This window comes from Manacus vitellinus, unplaced genomic scaffold (genome assembly GCF_001715985.3).
Source record: "Manacus vitellinus isolate BGI_N305 unplaced genomic scaffold, ASM171598v3 scaffold_0_pilon, whole genome shotgun sequence".
In the NCBI taxonomy this organism is placed as follows: domain Eukaryota; kingdom Metazoa; phylum Chordata; class Aves; order Passeriformes; family Pipridae; genus Manacus; species Manacus vitellinus.
The window spans coordinates 22878490-22900466 of NW_021938789.1; the positions used below are offsets into that span (position 1 = coordinate 22878490).

Sequence of the window (21977 nt, forward strand, 5' to 3'; positions counted from 1 at the left end):
GAAGCGACTAAACTTTGGATGTAAATCAGCTCCCAGCCTTCAGACAGAGCATTGCTAATCTCTCTGGAATATCATGTTAAAGCCATACTTTGCATTTCCATGAAGACTGCACTGTCCGACAGCGATGGTTTGTCCCAAAGCAGCAATGGAGCTGGGTTAGCCCTGTGTTATGGGCTTGGAGTGAGGCCAGTGTTTCTCTTCATGCTTCCCAGAGAATGAGTCAACACACCTGCTCTAAAAATCTGGATACAGTCAGCACCCAACGATGTAATCTTTGGCACAGTCACCAGAACTCCATCTGAATTATGTTCTTTAATTCGGGTTTTAATGCTTTTAATACAAGACACTCTCAGAATTTTTCAGGGCCTCAAGTTTTCCTTTTCCCAAAAGATGTGCAATAAGAAGGTAAAACCACTGGTTGCTTTAGCTAAAACTTTAATCTTTCTTGTGAAAACTGTTATAAATCTTACTTTTCAAATACAAATAAACTGTATGGTTTTTGGCAAGAAACAGTCTTTTAATTTTTTTTTAATTAGCTGTATTTGCTCAATGATAACAGGACTGCATTCTGCATACATGCATTCCTATGAGTAATTCCACAGAGTTAAGGAATTAACTCATGTGAATAATGGCTTGCAGGGCTAGACCCATGCCTTTTTGGATAATTTTTTAAATATACACATGCAAAAAAGAATTTCAACTGAGGAATTTGTTTTAACTTCACAACAAAGAAGAATCAAAATGTCCATTAAATCATCTCGGTTTTCTGACCTTAAAGTACTATCTGCCAATCTCTACAGAAGGATAATGGTGTAAATTATGGTGCAGTAATGCTAGCAAAATTAGCATACAGGTAAGGTAAATCCCACTGAAAACACTGTACTTGGGGTGTGTAGGACTGGGCAGCATTATGTATGCACAAGTAAGCACAGCCCATCCCACAGCTCAGATCTGGCTATTACCAGCAGATAGTTTCATTTTCATAGTGGTTTGAAAATGCTGAGCTACCTTTTCCTCCACAGGCAGCCGTGAACAGAAGTAGCCACTAAACTTTTCTTTGTTTATTGGCATATGTTTGCCAAATTTTGCAACTTTCTCTTTGTGTAGTTGGAGGTGTTGCCAAATAAACTCTGCCCAATGTATGAAGGAAACTGCTCAAACAACCTCTATATCTTCCCACGGTTGTATTCTCCTGCTTAATTGATCATATTGGGAAGTAGACAAATATGCCAATGGAGCTCTCCAATGGATAATCTGGAGCTCTTCATGAATGTTGCCTATTATCTAATGTTGCAAAACAGAATTAATTAAAAAGCAGAGCAATTAATATCAAAGTGCAGAGAGAAATTCCCTTCCTATTCAAAATGATTCAATACTACTGCTTTGAAAATAAAAATACAGCTTTACTTTATATTTTTAGATCAATGAACCACAGCTTCTATAGGGTTTCCTTAGATGCGGTATTGACCATGTTATCTCCTAAGAAATATTTCAACCAAAAAGGTAGAGATATCTAATTATCTAACAGTACTACCCATCTGACATGTTCATATACAAAAAGCAGAACTTTGCACTGTGAAAGACCTGAAATATATTAGCAGTTAGAATTATAGAATGGTTTGGGTTGAAAGGGACCTTAAAGATCATATAGTTCCAACTCCCCTGCCATGGGCAGGGACACCTTCCTCTAGACCAGGTTGCTCAAAGCCCTGTACGACCTGACCTTGAACACTTCCAGGCATGGGGCATCCACAGCTTCTCTGGGCAACCTATTCCAGTGCCTCATCACCCTTATAGTGAAGAAATCTTAAATTCAATATGCTAAGAGGATTATAGAGTGCCTGGTACTCTAGGAATGATTCTAACTAGAATATTATTTAAATATATACATGTCAGCGTAGATGGCTGTCTCTAGATATGTTGACACTTTAGTCACTGTGGTAGCTGTGATTCATACAGTTTTCAGAGAGCTTTAATCTAGTAAATTCAGGCATTACAAGCTGCGTAGTAATGCAGCACCCAAGGAGAACTAAAACATCTCTGAAGAGAAGTCCTGTTCAGAGGGAGGCCAAATATATTTTCCTTCTTTGCTTAGCAGACACAGCATAAGGGAAAGTGAGGAAGGGAGAGAAATCTAGACAGGAGACTGAAACAAGGTCTTTTCAGACTGAAAAAAGAAGGATGGAAGGAAAGAGGGAGAGAAAAAAAAAAAATGGAGAGCAGTGTGCAGAGCACCAGGAGGCTTGGTTTCTATTTCCATCTCAACCCTGGAATAAAGCATGATTTTGAGAAAGTAACATCATCACAGTATTTTTCTTTTTCATTGCCTTACCCAGTGTTAACTCTTTGGAACAGGAACCACTTCTTAATGTCTGTGAATAACCTGACAAGATGGGCTATTATTTCACTGGGGGACGCAACAAGGAATAGGAGGGTTACATAGAGAGAGGAGTTATCTCTGAGTCAAATATTGTATTCCTAAATACAGAAAATAAAGGATATACAAAATGAATGCAAGCTCTGAGATCAACATCCTATTAGTTAAAACAAAGTCTTAACCCTACTCATGATTCTGTCAAGATTTGTCACTGTGTCTTGCTTAAAACCTTATTTTCCTAAGAGGAAAGATTCTCCAAGATCCTGCCCTGTCATTCATAACTGCACAGCAAACCCACATTACTCCTTGCAGAATAGTTCACGTACTGTCAGGAAGAATTTCATCCAAGTGCTGATTCTAAATCTAAGGACACCCCTGAATGAATGTGCATTATATAAACCAACAGACAACTTCGATTTATCGTATGAACCTCAGAATGGAAAATCTTCATCAGTACTGCACCCAAACTGGCCAAGGAAGAGAGCCAGTATTCCTTATTCAGCCCAGAGTACTTATTTAGCTGAATTCCTGGTTTAGCCCTATTAACCCTCTAGGGAGAGACCTGTGAAGAAATTGTATGCATGTAGGCTGCAATACAGAAAGAGAGAAAGAAGAGACAACACATAAAGCATGACCAATCTCAGCAACTTAGTTTTCAAAGGGCTAGTTTCTTTTCTTGTATAACCAATCCTATCTGTTCAAACTTGACAGAAACACTGATACCTCCATATCAGCGAAGGAAGACTTGTCCTTGCTGTAACAAATAAAACTGTACTACATTAATTGTGAGTAAATGGCAAAAGGCATTTCCAGGGAACTCTGCATTTCATGTCTGCTGTCACATTCCCACAACATCTGCTGCATCCTCTCCTCTTCCATTTAACTCACTTCTCTCCCAGATCTCTTCATAATGATCTAGGGAACAGATCACATATATTCTGGACCCTTCTAAGCCTTCTCTGAGCTGATGAGCCAGACACGAAGCAGGAAGGTTGGCTGCTCTGCTCATCCAACGGTGTTTCCACTTGTGGGTACTAGCTTCAGTATCCCCATTTAAAAACCGTTTTTCACAAAGCTCAAGAGCCTTCTCTAGTATATCAGAAATATGTGCCCTATAATCAAATTTGGTTACAGTTGGAGGAATGGGTACAGATGGATGGATGGATGAAGGACCAATGTTGCCCCATAAAACACATTTCTTCAGAAAATTGTGTTGAAAAAGTATACCCTTAATACTTCCATTGGAAACCAAATCTTCTGCCTAAATGATAAGCTGATTAAATCTTAATGCTACTGTTGTTGCTATGACATATTGGACAATTTGTATTCTTTTCTGTATTTGACCAGACTGACTAGTTTCATTTAAGTATATTTTGTAAAAATAGCATGTCGAAAAAGCTTGAAAATATTTCATGATTGCTATTATTGGTGGAAAGGGATGCTATTTAGTATTAAAATCCATGTAATTTAGACGAAACCTTTAAAAATTTAATCTCAGATTTTTAAGCCACATAGTAAACTAATAAATAAATTGAACATAAATCCCAACCACCTGTCTTTTCTTTATTTAATACATATTAGCAGCTGTCTTGGATTTTTGTCAAGACTGTGGGAATGAGTTAACATGTTTAAGACAAGTATTTCCACGCTGACTTGCAGTGCAAATTGTCTTCCATAATTCAACAGCCACGTCAACAAAATGAATGCTAGGAAAACAGCATTAGAAAATGCATTTCTTTCAAGTTGCTGGAGCAAGGAGTCCTCAGGTCAAGGGTCCTAGGAGAAATGTTGGCCAACTTAACAGTATTTCCAAGTGAAACATTCTACAAGGCAGCTCTGTGTTCATCACTAAATAGAAAATGAAGTTTTTCTATAAGAAAGAAAGATTCAAATACAGTATTTTCCTTGTTTCACAAAGAATTATCTAATAATTTTTCAATAGGAGTTAATACAGAAAGAAAAAGAATTTTAAATAAAATAAACTGAATGGGGTTGTTTAGAAATTGCAAGCTTTCCTCTGCACCTTCAAAATTCAGCCATCTACTCAAGTCCCAAACCCTCAATTTCCTCAATTGTTTCTCAATCTGTCATTTTAATACTTGCTGTTTTGGCTAGGACACAGTATGACTTTTGCATTTAGGAGTAGCATGGAGATGTTATGCATTGTGCGTTGTCGTCAGCTGCTCATGCTAGCTGGGAGATTGATATAATGGGTGAGGGTTATGGGAGATTATGGATGATTAGAAACAGGAAAATTCACTCTTAAACTTGGGCAAACTGGAATGCAGAAAAGCTGACTCTGCTGCCAAGGGGCTTATGGAAATGTCGATAGGGCTATGAAAAAGAACTGAAATAGCCAAAAATATTTAATATGTCATTAATTTCATTTATTTATTGCATATGAAGATGAACTGAGAGTGATGCCAAATTTCTGTTTTATTTTGCTGTCAATAGATTTTTCCTTGTAAAAAAAAAAAAAAAATTCCTCCTTTTCTCAGCTTGCATTTTCTTTTTTAGTTTTGGCACTTTTAGATTTTACTAATGGTTGAGTGTACTAAATAGGAACTGACCTTTCGCTAGAAAAATGCTCACAACAAATACTTACAAGCTGTAGGTATTTCTTATATAAAGGAGTCATCTTACAGTCCTTACTAACTTGTGTCCCAATGTTGCTTCATTCAGTTGCACAATGCCTGCACACTCACTCTGGTTTACTCTTTGCCAAGGTAACTGCCCTGTTCAGTCTTGAGTGTTTCACTCTTCCAGTTCTTACTGGACTTGGCAGCAAATCTGCACCGAGTGTCATGAACAACAAGGCTGGGACCAAGGAGAGTTTTGTATGGTTAAGACTGCTGGATTGGGTGCTGGCTCCTTTTTCCAGTATCTGAACTCAAATATTCAATATCAAAAGCTCATGAGGTTAGTCAATAAATCAGCAAGAGAAGCAGATGGACAGTGTATCTAGCATTCAGACTTTAAGCAGTACATGATTCCAGGATGTCAAAATTCTGCAACTTCGACTCATTTTGTACACTTTCCTTCTGTTTTTTTAATGCATAACTGTAGTGAAAAAGTTCCCACAGAAACTAACATGATGCAGAGCTCATTGCTGAATGACTGGTCTATTAATTAGACATCTTTAGAAAAAAGGCTGTTCTATGCTCAGCAGATTAAACTGAGCCCTTGGATATCTGAAGTTTGTTTTGTCACAATCAGATAAACACAACAGAACACGCCGACCTGCAGAGGTTCACGACTAAACTGTTTGCAAGGTTAAAAAGAAAGGGAGAGGAAAAGCCTTGCTAATCTTTTCCATTTCTAATTTTAATAAAAAGTAAATATTTTTGTAAAAACTTTTCAAAGGCTTCCACTTTCAGCTATGTGGCAGGTTGAGATTAGGGAAAACCCAAGCACCTCCTAAGGTTAAACACACTATTTGTCTCTGTCTTTCAAACTACATCTGAGTATATTTTGCAGATAAGTTTAAATAGGGTAAAGCTCAAGCTCCTTTCCTTTGACTTTTTACCTAGAAATATATAACCAGAGATGGAGTAAGTTCAGACCAATATTTTCCTGTCATTACAGATACTCTACTCAGTTCTTAGAACTAATAAAAAAAATTATTACTTGGAGGGTCCAGTGATTTGAAGCTCCTATTCCATTATGGATAGAATATTTTATGAGTAAAATAAAATTTCTGGTCAATGGCATTTTAGACAATTGGAAAGCTTTTAAAGTGCTATTAGATATGTTTTGTTTACCACATTCAGTCATAACTTATTTATTAGTCTCACAGAAGACTGGGATAGTTTAATTACTTCTGGTAGAAGATTTGCCTACTGTACTTTTATTCTGAGGTAGGCAAATTACTATAATGAGTTATAGAAATTAAGTATTTTAGCTTTGATTTTGAACATGAAATTGTGTTGGGGGCAAGACCATTTCTAAAAAGACCGACAAGCACTGTTTTCACTTCACTAGGTCTTGTGCTTGGATGGTGCCCCTGATGTGGGTGTGGTGACAATGGAATTAAATTTCGTTTTCATTAATTGCATTACAGTTATCTATTGAGCAGGAAAAGTCTATAACACCACATTGTTTTTGCAGAGTGATCTCTTCCAGCCATCATAGGACAAAAGCCCTGTAACTCCTCTCTCAGGTTCGATAATTTATTAATATATTGACTCATTTTTTATTTTAAAATCTCAGCCTAGGAATACACTCTGTAAACATTTCTATCTGTCTTGCTTGAGTAGTAGGCACAGATCTTAGCTGCTGTGAAGTGGCAAAGTGCCAGCATCATAAAAGAAAACACATTTATTTATAATGACTGACTTTCTGAACCAGGAAATCTCTTTGATTTCCTTCACTTAAGAAGGATTTAAGTATAGGTGAGGGTAGACAGACAGGCAGATAGAAAAATTTTCCTTCTAGCAATACCGAGAGATTTGCTGGGAGTAAGAGGATCTGAGCAAGGGCTTCTTCCATGTGGAGTCACAGGGCTGATGCCCCACTGCTTCCTCTTGCTGTGGGCCTCCAAGAGCCACCCAGCCAGGGACACTGCCTGTGTAATTACCCCTAAAACCACATCAAAGTGGGGTTTACACCACAAAAAAGAAAACAACAAAAGCTACAAAGACCATGTTTCCCTGTGGTGGGAAGAGTAGAAATATCTCATCCAGCCTCCCAGCTAGAGGAAGCCCAGCAGCAGCAGCAGCAGCAGCAGCACGCCCTTCCTTCTGCAAAGCACATCCTACTCAGGGACCTCAGGAGATGATCTGGCGTATAAACTAGGAATTTGGATAGCAGATGTTGGGGAGCTCAGTGCCCTACAGATGGCTCACACATGGTTTTCAATTCCACGCCCCAGTGCTGTATTGTGGCTGTCTTGCCACTGCATTGTCTCAGCAAATTAAATGGGTGGGGGTTTAAAAGAAGAAACAAAGAAGGAAATTTGGCACTCTACAGGTGCAAACCCTCCAGCAAGGGCAAGATTTGAGGGGATTACTACAGAAATCATGTTAGTTAGTTCAGGCAGGGTATACACTGCCACCAAGACCATTTTGTGCAAGGCTTGTTGAGTGGCCCAGCAGTCAATCCATGATTTGAGAAAGCTGTTCCTTCCCTTGAACATTTATCCTGTGAAATGTTCCCACTGACAGTATCTCAGCCTGGAGTATTTTTGTGAAGAAAGCATTTGATTGTTACTAGCTTCTAACTAAGACAGCTATGTCTTACTCCCAACCTTGCATTAGTCTTCATTTTTATTCCCTCCTGTACCTTCATCCTCCTGGGAAAATCTTTCTTTTTGCTTTGTACTCATAGATAGAAATGTCAGGTAGGTTTAGAAGAGCAGTTAATCCTGACTACAGGAGGAAGCAGAATCAGTGGTCTGGTTTTAGGAAAGCTGACCTTAGGGCTAGCTCTTTTCTAAAGCATTGGTAAAATGTTATGTTCAGTTACCTACAGACACTGTACGTGGTTCTTAACTCATACAATGTAGTTAGTTCTATCCTGCCACAGTGTGGTCAGGAAAGATCCTTGTTCCTTTCATCCAAAAGTTTAAAATTAAAAGCTATTTGTCACCAACATGACAGTGGTGTTTCTTTCTGAATGGAAAATAAAAGTTGAGTCTGCATTTTCTTCAAACTTCATATAAATCTATATGAACTCTTGGCAGGGAAAATAATCCTGTGTGTATGTCAGCATTCCACAGCAGGGTTTTAACAAAGATCACATGCTGCACGTTCAAAAACTGAAGTGCAGAAACATTGCAATTAAAAACAAAACCCCTGCATATCTGAATAACCCAGCCTCAAAACTATTAATCTGAACAGCTGCCCTGTGCATGATAGGCAGTAAAGAACTAATTCACTCAAACAAAGCATTAAAAACCCCAAACAAAGAAACACCAAACCAAACCAAACTGCTACAAGAATATGCTTAACTAAACCAAATTTCATCCATTTTGTGCACAGAAAATACTGTTCTTTCATTGCAATAACCAGATTCTTCCATAACTTTTCCTCTTTTGCTTTCTCAAGATCTGACTGTAGGAAGAGCTTAATACAGTCCACTCTCAATGCTCAGCTTTAGAATAAATTTGTTAAAGAAAATGGGAAATAAAAAGCAAAATAACCTATTGTAATTAAGCTATGGAGAATTTTAACCTAGTCATTATTTGATTCAGATTCATACTTTCCAGAGCATATAATTATGTAATATGCTTCCATATCACATGAGTAAGAAATTATATTGCTGATTCACGGTCCTAAGAAAATTTCTTTTTGCAAAGATTGTACTGTGTTACTGTGATGCTCAGAGAGAATAGTAATTAAAAACATGTTTATTTGGTTTTTCTTTTCAGTTATGAAATTTATTGAGAGCTTTGGTATTTGAATTTCTGTATTTATTGATAGGACAGGTAAAGCAGAGGTAGTGGCTATAGAAGTTTGTTCAAAATGCCCTCCAAATAGTCTTTTACCCTGTTTTAATGTGCTTTGGCAGTAATTCAGTTTACTGATCCATACCCTTCAGCCAGTTAGTGCCTGTTCTAGAAGTAGGTAGATGTTTTAATGTGAGTACCGAAGTGTTAGAATGGGAAATGACAGCACCGATATTAAGATAGAGCAAATTCACTATTATGATCTAAATAGAATTTTTTTTATTATCATGCATTTGCCCATAAAATGCAAAAAGTTGAAAAATGGTGAAAATACCTATTGTCTGCCCTCTTCAGGATAAGAGATACAAGTCTATTCATAAACTGGATGGTCTGGCAAAACAAGTGACCCACATACTAGGATCTGGCACATTTATCCCTTGCAGCAGCAAATTTCAAGTTAGTCAAAAGCTCTTGGCTTCAATTTCACTGCTTTTAGGAGATCGTTTATAGTTTGTGTGTTTGGTGGTGCAATGCTGTATGAAAGTATAATACAAAAGTATAATACAAAAATGCAATTATGTAAGGAGATGGTTAAATTCTGAAAGCTTTATTCATTGCTTAGCCTCAATTAATTAAGAGCAAGTTCTGACAATAAAATGTGTGTAACGATTTTTGGATTTAGGTTCTGAGTGTTTTCCCACAACTTTCTCTGAATATCTTTTATTCATGTTTGGGTACTTAGTGAACATCTGCGTTTGAAGGTTTGTTTTGGTCAAAAGAAGAAGATTTTTTTAAAAGTGCAGTTAAATGTAAGTAGTTTAGAGATAAATAGCTTCCTGCTCAGTTAAAATATTCTTCTGTTGCCCCTGTACGTGACTTGGCCCAGGGCTGATTATTATTCTCCCTGCATCACAGAAGTGTGTAGCACATATTTTTATGGTTGCTTAGAACTGGCAAAAAAGGCAAAGGGTGGGGAAGGAAAGACAAAAACATCTTTTGGTGACTTGGCCCTTGAGGGTTTGTCCAGAGAATGAAGGCGACTTGGAAGTCCTTTGAAGGGATTCACACACTTATGTTCATATGGATAAACTCTGTGTTGGTTAATCATTTAGTAGCGTTAGAGCCACACTTAAGCCATGAATGAAAGTACTGCCCCTCAAAGGAACAGAGGCATTGTTAGGAGCTAAATTTGGGATGAGACTTTCTTTAAACAGATTTGGAAAAGGAAAATAAATGAATAGGTGATTAAGCTCTGCTCAGAACTAGATATTAGATTTGGCTGTTTTAAGCTACAAATTCAACTCAGAGATGCTACTTGCCACTTGCCTGATACCCATTTTCAAAGGAGAAATATTCAGCCTCAACATAAAATAGGAAAGTTATGCCAGTCCTACATGGAATTTTATTGGTTTGGGAATGGTGTTAATATTAGCATGCCGGGTATTACATCCATACTATGCACGCTCTTCGGGGCATTGGAGGCCAGAGAAAATACATACTCTTTACATATAGCCCCAAACATCCAAATTAAATACAGTGTTTGCAGCTGCTGCAGATTCCCTGTAAACCCAAGTCAAAAGTCATAGTCCATCTGATGCTACTGATTTGAGAAAAAGAATAGCTGTGTTTCAATCCTGCACATCTCAGGAGAGATATTTAATCAATTTTTTATGGGGGTGAATAATGGGAATTCAACCCAGCAGTCTGCACCATTTCCCTTAAAATGGATGTGACCTGACTGCATCTCAGTTTACTCACTCACTCACTCTCTGCCACCTGACAGGACTGGGACCCACAGCTGTCAGATGACACAAGTGAGCTTGGGTATTCCACTGTAGACTGTGTGGTTGATATGAGGATGAAACTTCCACAAAATACATAAGAGCTCGTTGGCTCTGAAAACTTGTCACCCATCTCAGTAGGTTAGGAGTTCCATGAAGTGCAGTTGAGAAGTGGTACAGATGTGAGCTATGCTGTCCTGAGCCGATATATCCACGTGGTACAGTGCAAGAAGCCGAACATGTTTTAATTATCTTAGATAAATACCATAACTGCTGGACTACTGATTAAAAGCACTCGGGAGTAATGCCACTGCTACCTTCTCTTCTGTTCTATTCTTGTGATTGATGCCTAGTATGAATCTTTTACAAGATAGAAATGTCTATGGCAGAAACAAACTGTTTCCTGATTCAAAGGGAAGAAAGTCCTTCTCTTTCAGACATTTCTCCCCAAATTGTTATTCTGTTTTACTGAAAATCCATCCTTCTCCTGCTTTGCTTTGATGGTTAAAAACCATACTAGTCTTCAAGGTTGTGGGAAACCCTGAAAAACATGGTGGAGGATGATTTTGGGCAAGGCATGACAAGAGCAGAAGGGGAGAAAGGATTCACAGTGGTCTATGCCACTGTTTAGAAAGACTTAGCAATTAATTAGGGGTAGAACAAAATACCGCAATGGATACAGGATGAATTTCCCCTCAGCGTCATTCCCCTACTTGGAGGAAATTAAGTTGAGAAATTTTGATTATAATATCTTTTCTATCCCTCTGAGTGAGAGCTTCATTTCTAGTCAGAGCATGCAGCTGACCTTCCCATCTGAAATCAATTTATACTCTTGAATGTTAGCTAGTGAGCAAACCCAAATGCTGACATTTTATTTTAGTTAATCGTTTCAGGTAGTTCAGAACTCAGTGTAGCAGCACATATTAAAACAGGATATTTGTTTAATCAAACATCTTCTATTAAAGGAAAAAAAGGAGCTAAAACATTTGGTATTCACCTTGTTTGGAAATACATGGAAATAGATGGACAATAGCTGAACTTAGTTTGCTCATAAAAAGCTTGGTTTTGTTTTTATCCAGCCAAAAAAGGTTTACAGAATAAAGAGACAGTGCAAACTAAATGCAATAAGTCTCCCTTCTCTGAAATGTGCAGTGCAACTCTGTGGCTTGTATCTTTCAGCCAAAAATATCTTGATACAGTATATGTCTATAGGGCAACAGGGTTATGAATACATATTCAAAAGGTGTACAAAACCAGAGATTGTCATTAATGAGTCTTTTATACTTCAGTTTCTGCAATAATTCCTGTTTCATAGTTTCATTATTTTCTTCACTGAACTTTAAAGGATATACTCACTTTGACTGCGATCTTGTCATCCTCTTCATAGTAATTTTTTTATTTCACGCCTGACTATTACTTCCTAGCCAATGAAGTGTGGCTATGAAGTAATTTCTTCACAGAGAACAGAAGATTTGAGGAAAAATTCTATCCTAACTTCAAAGTATTCAACTATGGTTTTAAAGGCTACAAACCTGGCACGAATTTTTTTTCCACCGAACTTGGAGCTTGACTACTTTTGCCTAAGATCCCTTCAGAACAGGAAAACAAAGCAGCCATTCATGCCCAGAAAGCCTTTTGTCCGGGTCCCAGGAAAAGACAGACAACCCATACAGATAAATGATGGAGGCACAATTTGAGGTTGCATGACAGCAGTAAAACAGCCACAGTTTAGCAGAAAAACAGAAGCCTGCAGAAGGGAAATGGTTTGTACCAGTCTTAACAGTCATTAGTGGAAGTCCTTTACTACTCCCTTTGTGACAGTACAGATGATCTCTCCTGATTCTTCTGTGCCCACCTAACACATCCAGCCAGCAGTTGCATGGAAGTCACATTTGGCCACCAAAAACCGAACCAGTGTTGCCAGGAGGGCAACACGAACACAAGCACACGAAGTTGTCTTTGGGCCTTTTTTCCCTGGTATTGGAAGCTGGCTTACAGCTTTCTCCAGATAGGACTTATTACCACTTCCAGTGACCCGATCATCTATTAGCTGAATCTGTCCCACAGAAAATGCCTGTGGCACATTCAGCTGCAGGAGCCAAGGAGAATAAATTGTTTCAGAGGGAGCCTCTCTGGTCTCGGTGGAGGGGCTGATAAACAAATCCTGTTCCATTCAGCAGCCTGGTGTACAGACATACTTTGTGCATGCCTTGGGCTATGGGATGCATTGTTAATAATCACTTCAAAGTACTCCATGGGCATTTAAAGTTGCTCTCTGTTTGCAGCAGTTTCTTTGGTCTTTTGGACACTTTTGAAGTTCTGGCCAGTGGAATGCCAGTGCTGCCAGCAATACAAACTGTACTATTGTTGCATGGTGCTGCCGCCCTGTCTCAAATACTCCAGGCCTCCTGTCTTGGCATATCAAGTGTGTTTGTGCATGTTTATTAAAACTGAAAAGCCTTGTACTATTTGGTGCACACTGGAAGAACTTTGGCAATATTTTCTCTAATGTAAGCACAGTGTGTTTGTGTAGCGCAGAACTGATTAGCGACCACTTTTGAGAGTAGGGATCTCAATGATGAGTATCTTATTTTGTATCTACTTATATCATGCTTTTCGCCTAGCAAATTATCTTAAAAATGGCTTATGAAGAATCTCAAAATTCTTCATTCTTTGGTTATTATTATTATTTGGTTGTTATTATAGTTATATAGTTATATATAGTCATTATTTGGTTATTTTAGTTATTATTATTATTATTATTTGGTGATTATAGTTATTTAGTTTGTTTATTTGACTTAGAAAATTTTAAACATAGGTCATATTTAAAAAAACAAACCCTAGGCTCATATGGCAGGGCTCATGCCTGCCTGATAGTAGGTCACATATATTGCATTATATCACAAAATCAATTTCGAAGATCTTTACAACAGAACTACCAACATCTACTTTGTATACTGTAACTGCAAGGCAGGGCAACTGTGGATAACCTTGTAGTGTAGATTTTATCCTGTGTAATGGTTGTGTTAAGTAATGCATATATACAGATAACATGAACAATGAAGAGGATGACATGGGGTACAGGAGATCCTGATCCTTCATAGTAACAAATGCTGCTGAGGCTCTTTTGATATTGGTGAGGCCAGGGATGGGAGGGTTTATTTAATTTGCACTTCTGGCTATATGTTGTAACATCTCAGCGGTGCTCATGTCCTGGACTTTTTTTTTACCTGTGTAGAGACGGATGTGGTTTCACGGTCATTTAAAGAGGATATAAATGAGAGCTAGGACTAAAATGTTGCCTCCTTCCTCTGCTTTCTATCCCCACCTATGCACTCCCATTCCTGCCTTTGTTCTGCCACAAAAGTTCACAAGGCCACACAATGACTTGGATCAGGAATCACCATGGCTGAAAACTAACCTGACAGCAAACAAACAAACAAAGACAACAAATCAACTCCGCCTCCAAAAATCCTCTACTGATTTTGAGCTAACTCAGTTTCCTGCTGCAGCTCAGCACCTGACAACACTAACATTTACAACAGTGCAAAGCCAGGGACAGGAAGGATACAGTCCTTGTTTTGCCACCATTACTGAAATTCCAAGTAAATAGACTCTGAAGAAGCACAGCATGAAAAGCTTGGGGTGAGTCATAGACCATTTCTTCGCTTTCCTCCTCTGGCTAACGCTAGCCAAGAAAGTATTTGAGTTTGTAACAGTGGCAGTAAAATCACCTTGGACTATATTTATCAATTAAAATCTTCCTTAACCACTTCAGCATATCTGTTAGCTGTAGAAATGATCTAAGTATCCCCCCACTACTGTCTTAGATTTTAGGTTCTTTCAGAAATATCTCTTTCCTAATTCAACAATTAAAGGTTTCGTTATGGATACAGAAGTATAAGATCCTCCTTCCTCTTCTGTCTTTCCTCTTCTGTCCTTCCTCAAGCTGGGAGTGGATAGCATCTCTTCTCTTTCTGTTGCAAAAAATGTCCCTATGTCTTCTGCAATTAGGCCTTAGGATATATCAGGATGTAGTTCAAGTTCTCCTCTCACCTGCAGATGGGGCCAGGAAGGATATTGGCTGCATTTCAGCCAGATGGTGACTTCCCTTTGCAGAAAGATATGTTCACCAGTGTGCCATATTCAGCTGCCCATTCTGGCCTCATCATAACAGTTTGTTCAATGGAAATAACGATTTATAATCTTTAGGAAGGTATACAGATACCCTGGTCACCTTTAAAGAGAAGATGGAGGAAACATTTGGCAAAACTGATCATTCTGACTAGCAGGCTGAAACAGTTGGTGTTTATTAAAGAAAATGTCTTAAAGCAAATGACAGAGTCTGGTTATGTTAAACAAAACAAAAGCAGCAGAAATAATAATAATAATAATAATAAAAATAAAATAAAATAAAATAATAAGTAAAATGCTCCGTTAGAGATCGACTCTGCTGGATTACGCTTGAGCACATATTTGACAACCTGATTGATTTTTAGGACACTTCACTTGGGCTGAAATATCCTAATTCTCCCTGGAATAATGAAGTATAATTCAACAGGCAATAGTAGCATGATAGTAGAATATAAAAAGAGATATTAAGAGAAGAGTTGTTTTTTTGAGACCAGAAATGACGCAACACTGAGGAAAATGTTTAAGCAAGACAGTTAGAGCTGTGATAGGAAAAGGTCTTGAAAAGAAAAGTAGGAAGAATAGGTGGGCCTGAGAAAGCACATTTGGTAACTTAGAGGTGTTACCAGGATTAAAGAAATATAAGACTGAAACCTGTGACTTCCTATTCCCTTTCTTTGTATTAAAATAATCAAATTCAGTCAATGTACAGTTGTACAGTTAGAGCCTAGTAATCTTTAGGCACTTAAAAATTAGAAACACTGTCTCTCAGTGCTATTGCAAATAATTTTTTGAGGTTTCATATTTTTCACCTTTTTCTCTCCACGATGCTGATACATGAATGGCATCCTCATTCTTTAAATAGGTTATTAATCTGTGTGCAATTCAATATGAACATTGCATGCATGATCAACATTGCATGTATGATCAACCTTTGATTGATTTCATCCTAAAATACAGAAAGGCTTTAAAAAAAAAAAGACAGCACTCTCTGCTTGTACTTCACAAACATATCATCAGGGCTTGGATGTGTGAGAAGGCAGCTGCTGACTGACAAGTAAGTGACTGCAAGGAAGGTGTGCTGGGAGTGTCAGCAAGACCAGAGAGAAACTGAGTGATGAAACACAGAAACACAAGAAAAGGTGATAGCTGATTGATACGTAAGCCTAACAGAGAGCTTTATATAGGGGTGGAAATGCCACAGAGGAAAGTGCAGAGAGTGTCTTTTGTTTTTTTTCTGTCCTGCTTATGTAGTGTTCTAACAGCAGAAGATATTTCAAAATAGGTTAAATGTTCAACAGCCTGACGTTAAGGGACAGAAAGAAGGTCCCTTAAAACAAAGATGCCTAGAAAGTAATTTATTCTTAGTATAAGGGTTTGTGAAAAAAAAAAATCATATCTTGTAAATGCCATGATGATGCAAGGAGTCAGATATGATCAAGAGTCTGGTGGGGACCTGCTTCATGCAGTTATGTCCAAAGAATGTACTGTCACTTCTTTCACAATAAATTAACCTCAACCTAAGCTGCAAAAAACAATATAATGAGAGCTTGTGTTCAGAGAAATGCATAAAAAATACTGCAAAATAATCAGATTTTCTAAGCAGTAGTTTCAGAAAAATCATACAATAATCATCTCTTGTATCTACAATAGGACAGTGCAGTTGACTGTGAAGAAAAAAAAAAAAAAGCCAAAAAAAAATTAGTAGTCAGGGATTTTAAAAGGATCCACTAGACTCTGTAGTCAGACCTTGTAGAAAATGCAGACCAAAATCTTGCTGAAATACTTCTACATTAGGTAGGCCTAGCTTCCACTAACTTGTTTAGAGAGAAGTTATGTACTCTTAGAACAAGTGGTCCATGGCCATACAAAGCTCAGTCAGTTAGAAACGGGGTATTCTGCAAACCCAAGATGAAAATCTGTATTGCATCCACAAGGAGTTCTTCAGACTTGTTTTTTCTTCAGTTGCTTTGTTTAACAACTGGGGCAACTGTAATGCAAGTTTAAAGTTGGTTCTTACTCTCCTAATCAAAACTGGAGAACATTATAAAGCCTGAATGCTTGACTCGTAGCTGAAATATTAAGAGGATGATGAAATAGACTGTTTGCTTTTGTGCTGTCCTTTATCACTGCATTATCCTCACTGTCCTCTGGATCATATTTTTGTCTGGATTTTGACTTTATGTTTTATATTTTCTCTAATATTCTTATATGTGAGACAAGAATAAGAAGTCCAGATATAAATTCTGCGTACTTTCTTTTGAATAAAAGAATATTGTCCTTCATCTTATGGGTAACATTTTATCCTTATCCATCTGTACTTATTTTTAATGTACAGTTTTTCAGGAAGAATATCAAATATAATTTCTCTTTCCCTACCTTTTGCTTACTGTACCTTATCAGTTTCAAAATATGTCTAAGCTGTTTTGTTTGTGTGATTTGCTTTTCATTTCTGAGATGAACATCAGTTGGGACCATACGCAGTTCTGTGAGAAATTCTCATTCTGGTCCAGCCAAAGTTGCATAGGTGTGTAGACTTAAGACATAGCTTTGCCACTCTCTTAAGATTGTGGATCAGTGGAAAAATGCTGATTGATTTTAGCGAAACTTTGAGCCAGATTTTACCCTGATATGAAATTAGAGCTGGGATATCATTGCATAGTTATGGTGGAGGGTTTCTGAAGACACTGTAAGTTTTACCGCTAAAAACCACAGCCATTTGAAGACATAATAAATAATACACTTGTTGAAACCCAGAACCTCAACTGAGGAACTACTGAAACATTTACATTTGTGATGTACTAAACATAATAAGAGATACTAAACTAAAGTTTAGCTGACATGACTCAGAACTCCAGTTCCAGATACTAACATATTTTGCTGCAATCTGAAGCATGGCTGGCCTGTATTTTGATGTGCAGTGTTGGTAGTATGATGACAACATGACGTGGTCTAGGTTAATGCTATACTTGGAATTTTTTTGGTTTGCTTTCCACATTTCCTTGCTTCCTTCCTCAACGAAGCTATTTCCTTCCAAACTGTTTAAATTGGTACAGACTAGCCAGAATACAGTCTGGGCTGGTTATCAGCAGGCCTCACAACTGGAATGAGTGTCTCTAGATTTCCTTATCCACCTCCCCAGCAGTTACTGTCATCAAAGCAACTGGATGGGACACAGATGAATAGCTGCTCTTAGAATAGAAATCTGCAGCAAGGTCAATGGTGTTCAAAACAATCTGACCAACAGCAGGAAATTCCCTCCAAGATTGCTAAATCTTGTTTACATGAGATGTTGTTCTGCAGGATATACCCTACCCAATGCTGTGCTGGGAATGTTACATGACACAACACATTTTCATGGGTAGTCTCAGAAAGCAGATAGAACGAAGTCCTGGCAAAAATCCCACTTCCTTCAGGGTTTTAAATGAAATGTTTCATTAAAGAAAGAGTTGAAACTTCTGGTATCTAAAATCAGTGCTGTCAGACAGTATCTAGAATGGCACATTTGTGGAAATAGAAGATGACATATGGAGATTCCCTTGCTTAGTATGGGTTGTAGCTAAACCACACTGGTAGATACAAAATAAATCCTGAAGTAGACTATCCTGGTGTAATATTTCCTGGAGAAGGCTGAGGACTGGGAGACTGGAGCAGCCACATCCCACTGTCAAACACTCTGTTAGGGATGCTAATACAGTGGCTAATCACTGATCTTTTGGTAGCAAAAAACCCAAATCATTTTTTCTCAAGGTAGAAGAGAAACCTGGTGAATACTTCTGTCAAAGACCTTCAAGAGACAGTTATATGTCAGAAAGTCTTTATTTGGTAATACCTAACATAAAAAAGTGCAAACTGATTTGTCAGTTATACATATCCACATATTTGTAATAATTTTCTCTGTTGGAGAAAAGCAACTATGATTAAGGAATCACTTTAAAAGTTCTAGCTGTTCACATTCATTTAATACAACTATTAAGACTGGGCATCAGTGTGACAGAGCAAAAGGTAAGTGCCTTAACATCTGAAAGTGTATTAAATGAAATATAATAAAATTTTTCTTTTCCATAATGACCATGTATCCTCAATACCTGTGTTATGCCCTCCAGAAGAGCCTGCAGGAGTTGATCTTAAGGGATAGACACTTTGAGGTTCACCAGATCAAGGGGAGAGAGGACCACAAGTATTATATTGGAGAGCTGACACTTTTTCATGATGTCTTCTCATAACATTCAAAGAATCAACAAATTTATAAGATTTAGGATCTTCCTCAGATTCTGTTCACATTTTCAGTTCTCTTAAGATCCTCAGAAAAAGGAATTTTCTAAGATAAAAGTGCCTAAGTACCACTGGAATGCAAACTACTTCATAGCAATACCCCAATGCTACACCAAAAAGCTTCATGTTTTCTTTCTCACATATTGCTACCTTGGGAATAATCAATTACATCAAAAGCCTCATGAAAATAATATCTTGCTATTTGTTAGTCTGCTCTAAGGACAAAATATCCATTAGCACCATCACATAGGTATAAATAAGAATGGTCAGTTCTGAAAAGAAAAAGCAGATTACAGAAATATTATAGATTTAAATTAATACTCATTATATAGCTGAAAAGAAATGACTCTTTTTTGGATAATAAAAATTATTAAATGTGTACTTTCAACACATTGATGACCAGTTGACTGACTCTTATACTTTTAGGTTCTGGCTTAATTCTCCTGACAAATTGAAATGCACTGTTTGTGAGCAGTCCAATAACATGCAGGATATGCTCAAATTTATTTGTACGATAAGATTTGTGCTTGTAAAATACTACTATCGGTGCTGGTCACTTTTTAAACATCACCTCCTAAGGGCACAAGAGCAGGCAATTCCTAAATGTTGCAAGTCAAGCAGACAATGCAAAAGGTCAGCTTGGCTGAACAGGGACCTTCTCTTGGTAATAAGATGAAAAAGGAAGGTGTATGCCCAGTGGAAGTAAGGTCCTGATTTTCAAGAAGGGCAAGAAGGAGGACCCTGGAAACTACAGGCCTGTCAGTCTTACTTCAGTGCCTGGTAAAGTTATTGAGAAGATTATTCTGGGAGGTATTGAAAAACAGCTGGAGGACAACACAGTCATCAGTCACAGTCAGCACGGCTTCATGAGGGGAAACTCCTGCTTGTCGAACCTGATTTCTTTCTATGACAAGGTAGCCCACCCAGTTGATCTAGGAAATCCAGTTAGATGTAATCTTGTTGGACTTCAGCAAAGCTTTTGATACTGTCTCTCACAGTATCCTTCCGGACAAAATGTCTAGCACACAGCTGGATAATCATGTTATATGATGGGTAAGTAGCTGTCTCATAGGTTGGTCACAAAGAGTTATAGTGAATGGAGTAACAACAGACTGGTGTTGTGGGGTTCCACAGGGCTCCATTTTAGGCCCAGTTCTCTTCAATATCTTCATTAATGACTTGGACCCAGGACTTGAAGAAATACTAAGTAAGTTTGCTGACAACACTAAATTGGGAGGAGCTGTTGACCCCCTTGAGGGCAGAGAGACCCTGCAGAGAGACCTCCACAAGTAGAGAAATGGGCAATCACCAGGCACATAAAGTTCAACAAGGGCAAGTCCCAGATTCTGCACCTGGGACAAGGCAACCCTGGTTGTGTTCCATAGACTATGGAACGAGATGCTGGAAAGCAGTGCCATGGAAAGGAACCTGGGGGTCCTGGTTGACAGCAAGCTGAATATGAGGCAGCAGTGCCCTGGCAGCCAGGAGGGCCAACCGTGTCCTGGGGGCATCAGGCAAAGCATTGCCAGCCAGTCGAGGGAGGGGATTGTCCCGCTCTGCTCTGCACTGGTGTGGCCTCACCTTGAAAACTGTATGAAGTTTTGGTCACCACAATATAAAAAAGACATTAAGCTATTGGAGAGTGTTCAAAGGAGAGCAGTGAGGATGATGAAGGGTTTGGAGGAGAAGCCTTATGAAGACCTGCTGAGGTCACTTGGTTTGTTCAGCCTGCAGAAGAGGAAACTGAGGGGAGACCTCATTGCAGTCTACAAGTTCCTTATAAAGGGAAGCAGGAGGGCATGTACCAATCTTTTCACTCTTGTGACCAGTGACATGACATGAGGAAACTGCATGAAGTTGGGCAAGGTTTAGTTTGGATATCAAGAAAAAGTTTTTCACCAAGAGGGTGCTTGAGCACTGGAACAGGCTCCTCAGGGAAGTGGTCACAGCATCAAGGCCAACAGAGTTCAAGAAGCATTTGGACAATGCTTTCAGGCACAAGGTGTGATACTCGGAGTGTTCTGCTCAGGGTCAGGAGTTGATGATCTTGACGATCCTTGTGGATCTCTTCCAACTCAACATGTTCTATGATTCTATGATCTTACCCTAAATTCTATATTCAGAGTCATGCAGCCCAGTCCTTGCTAGACTCATTAAGAGACAAGCATGCAAAATGAAGCGCAGTTAGAATGACTACTTGCAAAATTTAAGATTACATGCTTGTTATCTTCAATACTTGGTTAATAGTCAGAAGAATAAATTTTGTAAGAGCTACAGTTTTCTATTAGGATATTTTTGGCTGTCATTTCCATCTTTGGGGAGGATAATTCAGCTTTATATAAACACATTTGCTCTAGTATCTAAAGTTAGCTTGAATCAAACAACCATATAGTTTTAAACAAATTACAAGTGATGATGTGAACAAAGGAAAACCAAATAAACAAACAAATAAACATTCTTCATACATCTATTTTCCCTGAATCCTTTAATAAGTATTTATGCTATTTCTAGATTGTACTTAGGGCAAATGATATGCAGCATTTGCTACTGGTTTAAAGCCCTGGTTAACTTGTCTTGTTGACTTCATAAGTGAATTGGATGACCTAACCTTCATAAATAAGAATGAATAAGGATATCACTCAAAGAAGGATAGGGTGGAGAGCACTTTGGGGAGTGATATGAAGAAGAGGAAACAAGGAGACCTATTTAAAGTCACTGTTTGTCCCCTTTAGTTGAAGAAATATGTTAGGTTACAAATAGAAACACTAGAATTAAAATTATCTGTTTTCCTTCCTGAGTAGAGAGAAGAGTTTCTTGACATGTTTTACATAAGACTTGTTTTTCTCAAATTGTTCATGTTTTTCCTGCATTCTAACAAATAAATAGGAGTGGGGTTTTTTTGTTTGTTTTTTTGGTCTTTGTTTTGTTTTGGGGTTTTTTTGTTTGTTTTTTTTGTGGGGGTTTGTGCCTTTTCTTTTGTTTTTCTTTTAGTTTTTTTCCCCCTGAGTACTGCAATCACTCAGAAATA

General features: G+C 38.1%; 1 protein-coding gene across 6 annotated transcripts in view; it reads right to left on the bottom strand.

Annotated features, from left to right (window-relative positions):
* DLC1 (DLC1 Rho GTPase activating protein) overlaps positions 1–21977 on the bottom strand; it is a 258906-nt gene that overhangs the window by 60605 nt on the left and 176324 nt on the right. The gene's annotated exons all lie outside the window — the stretch shown is intronic.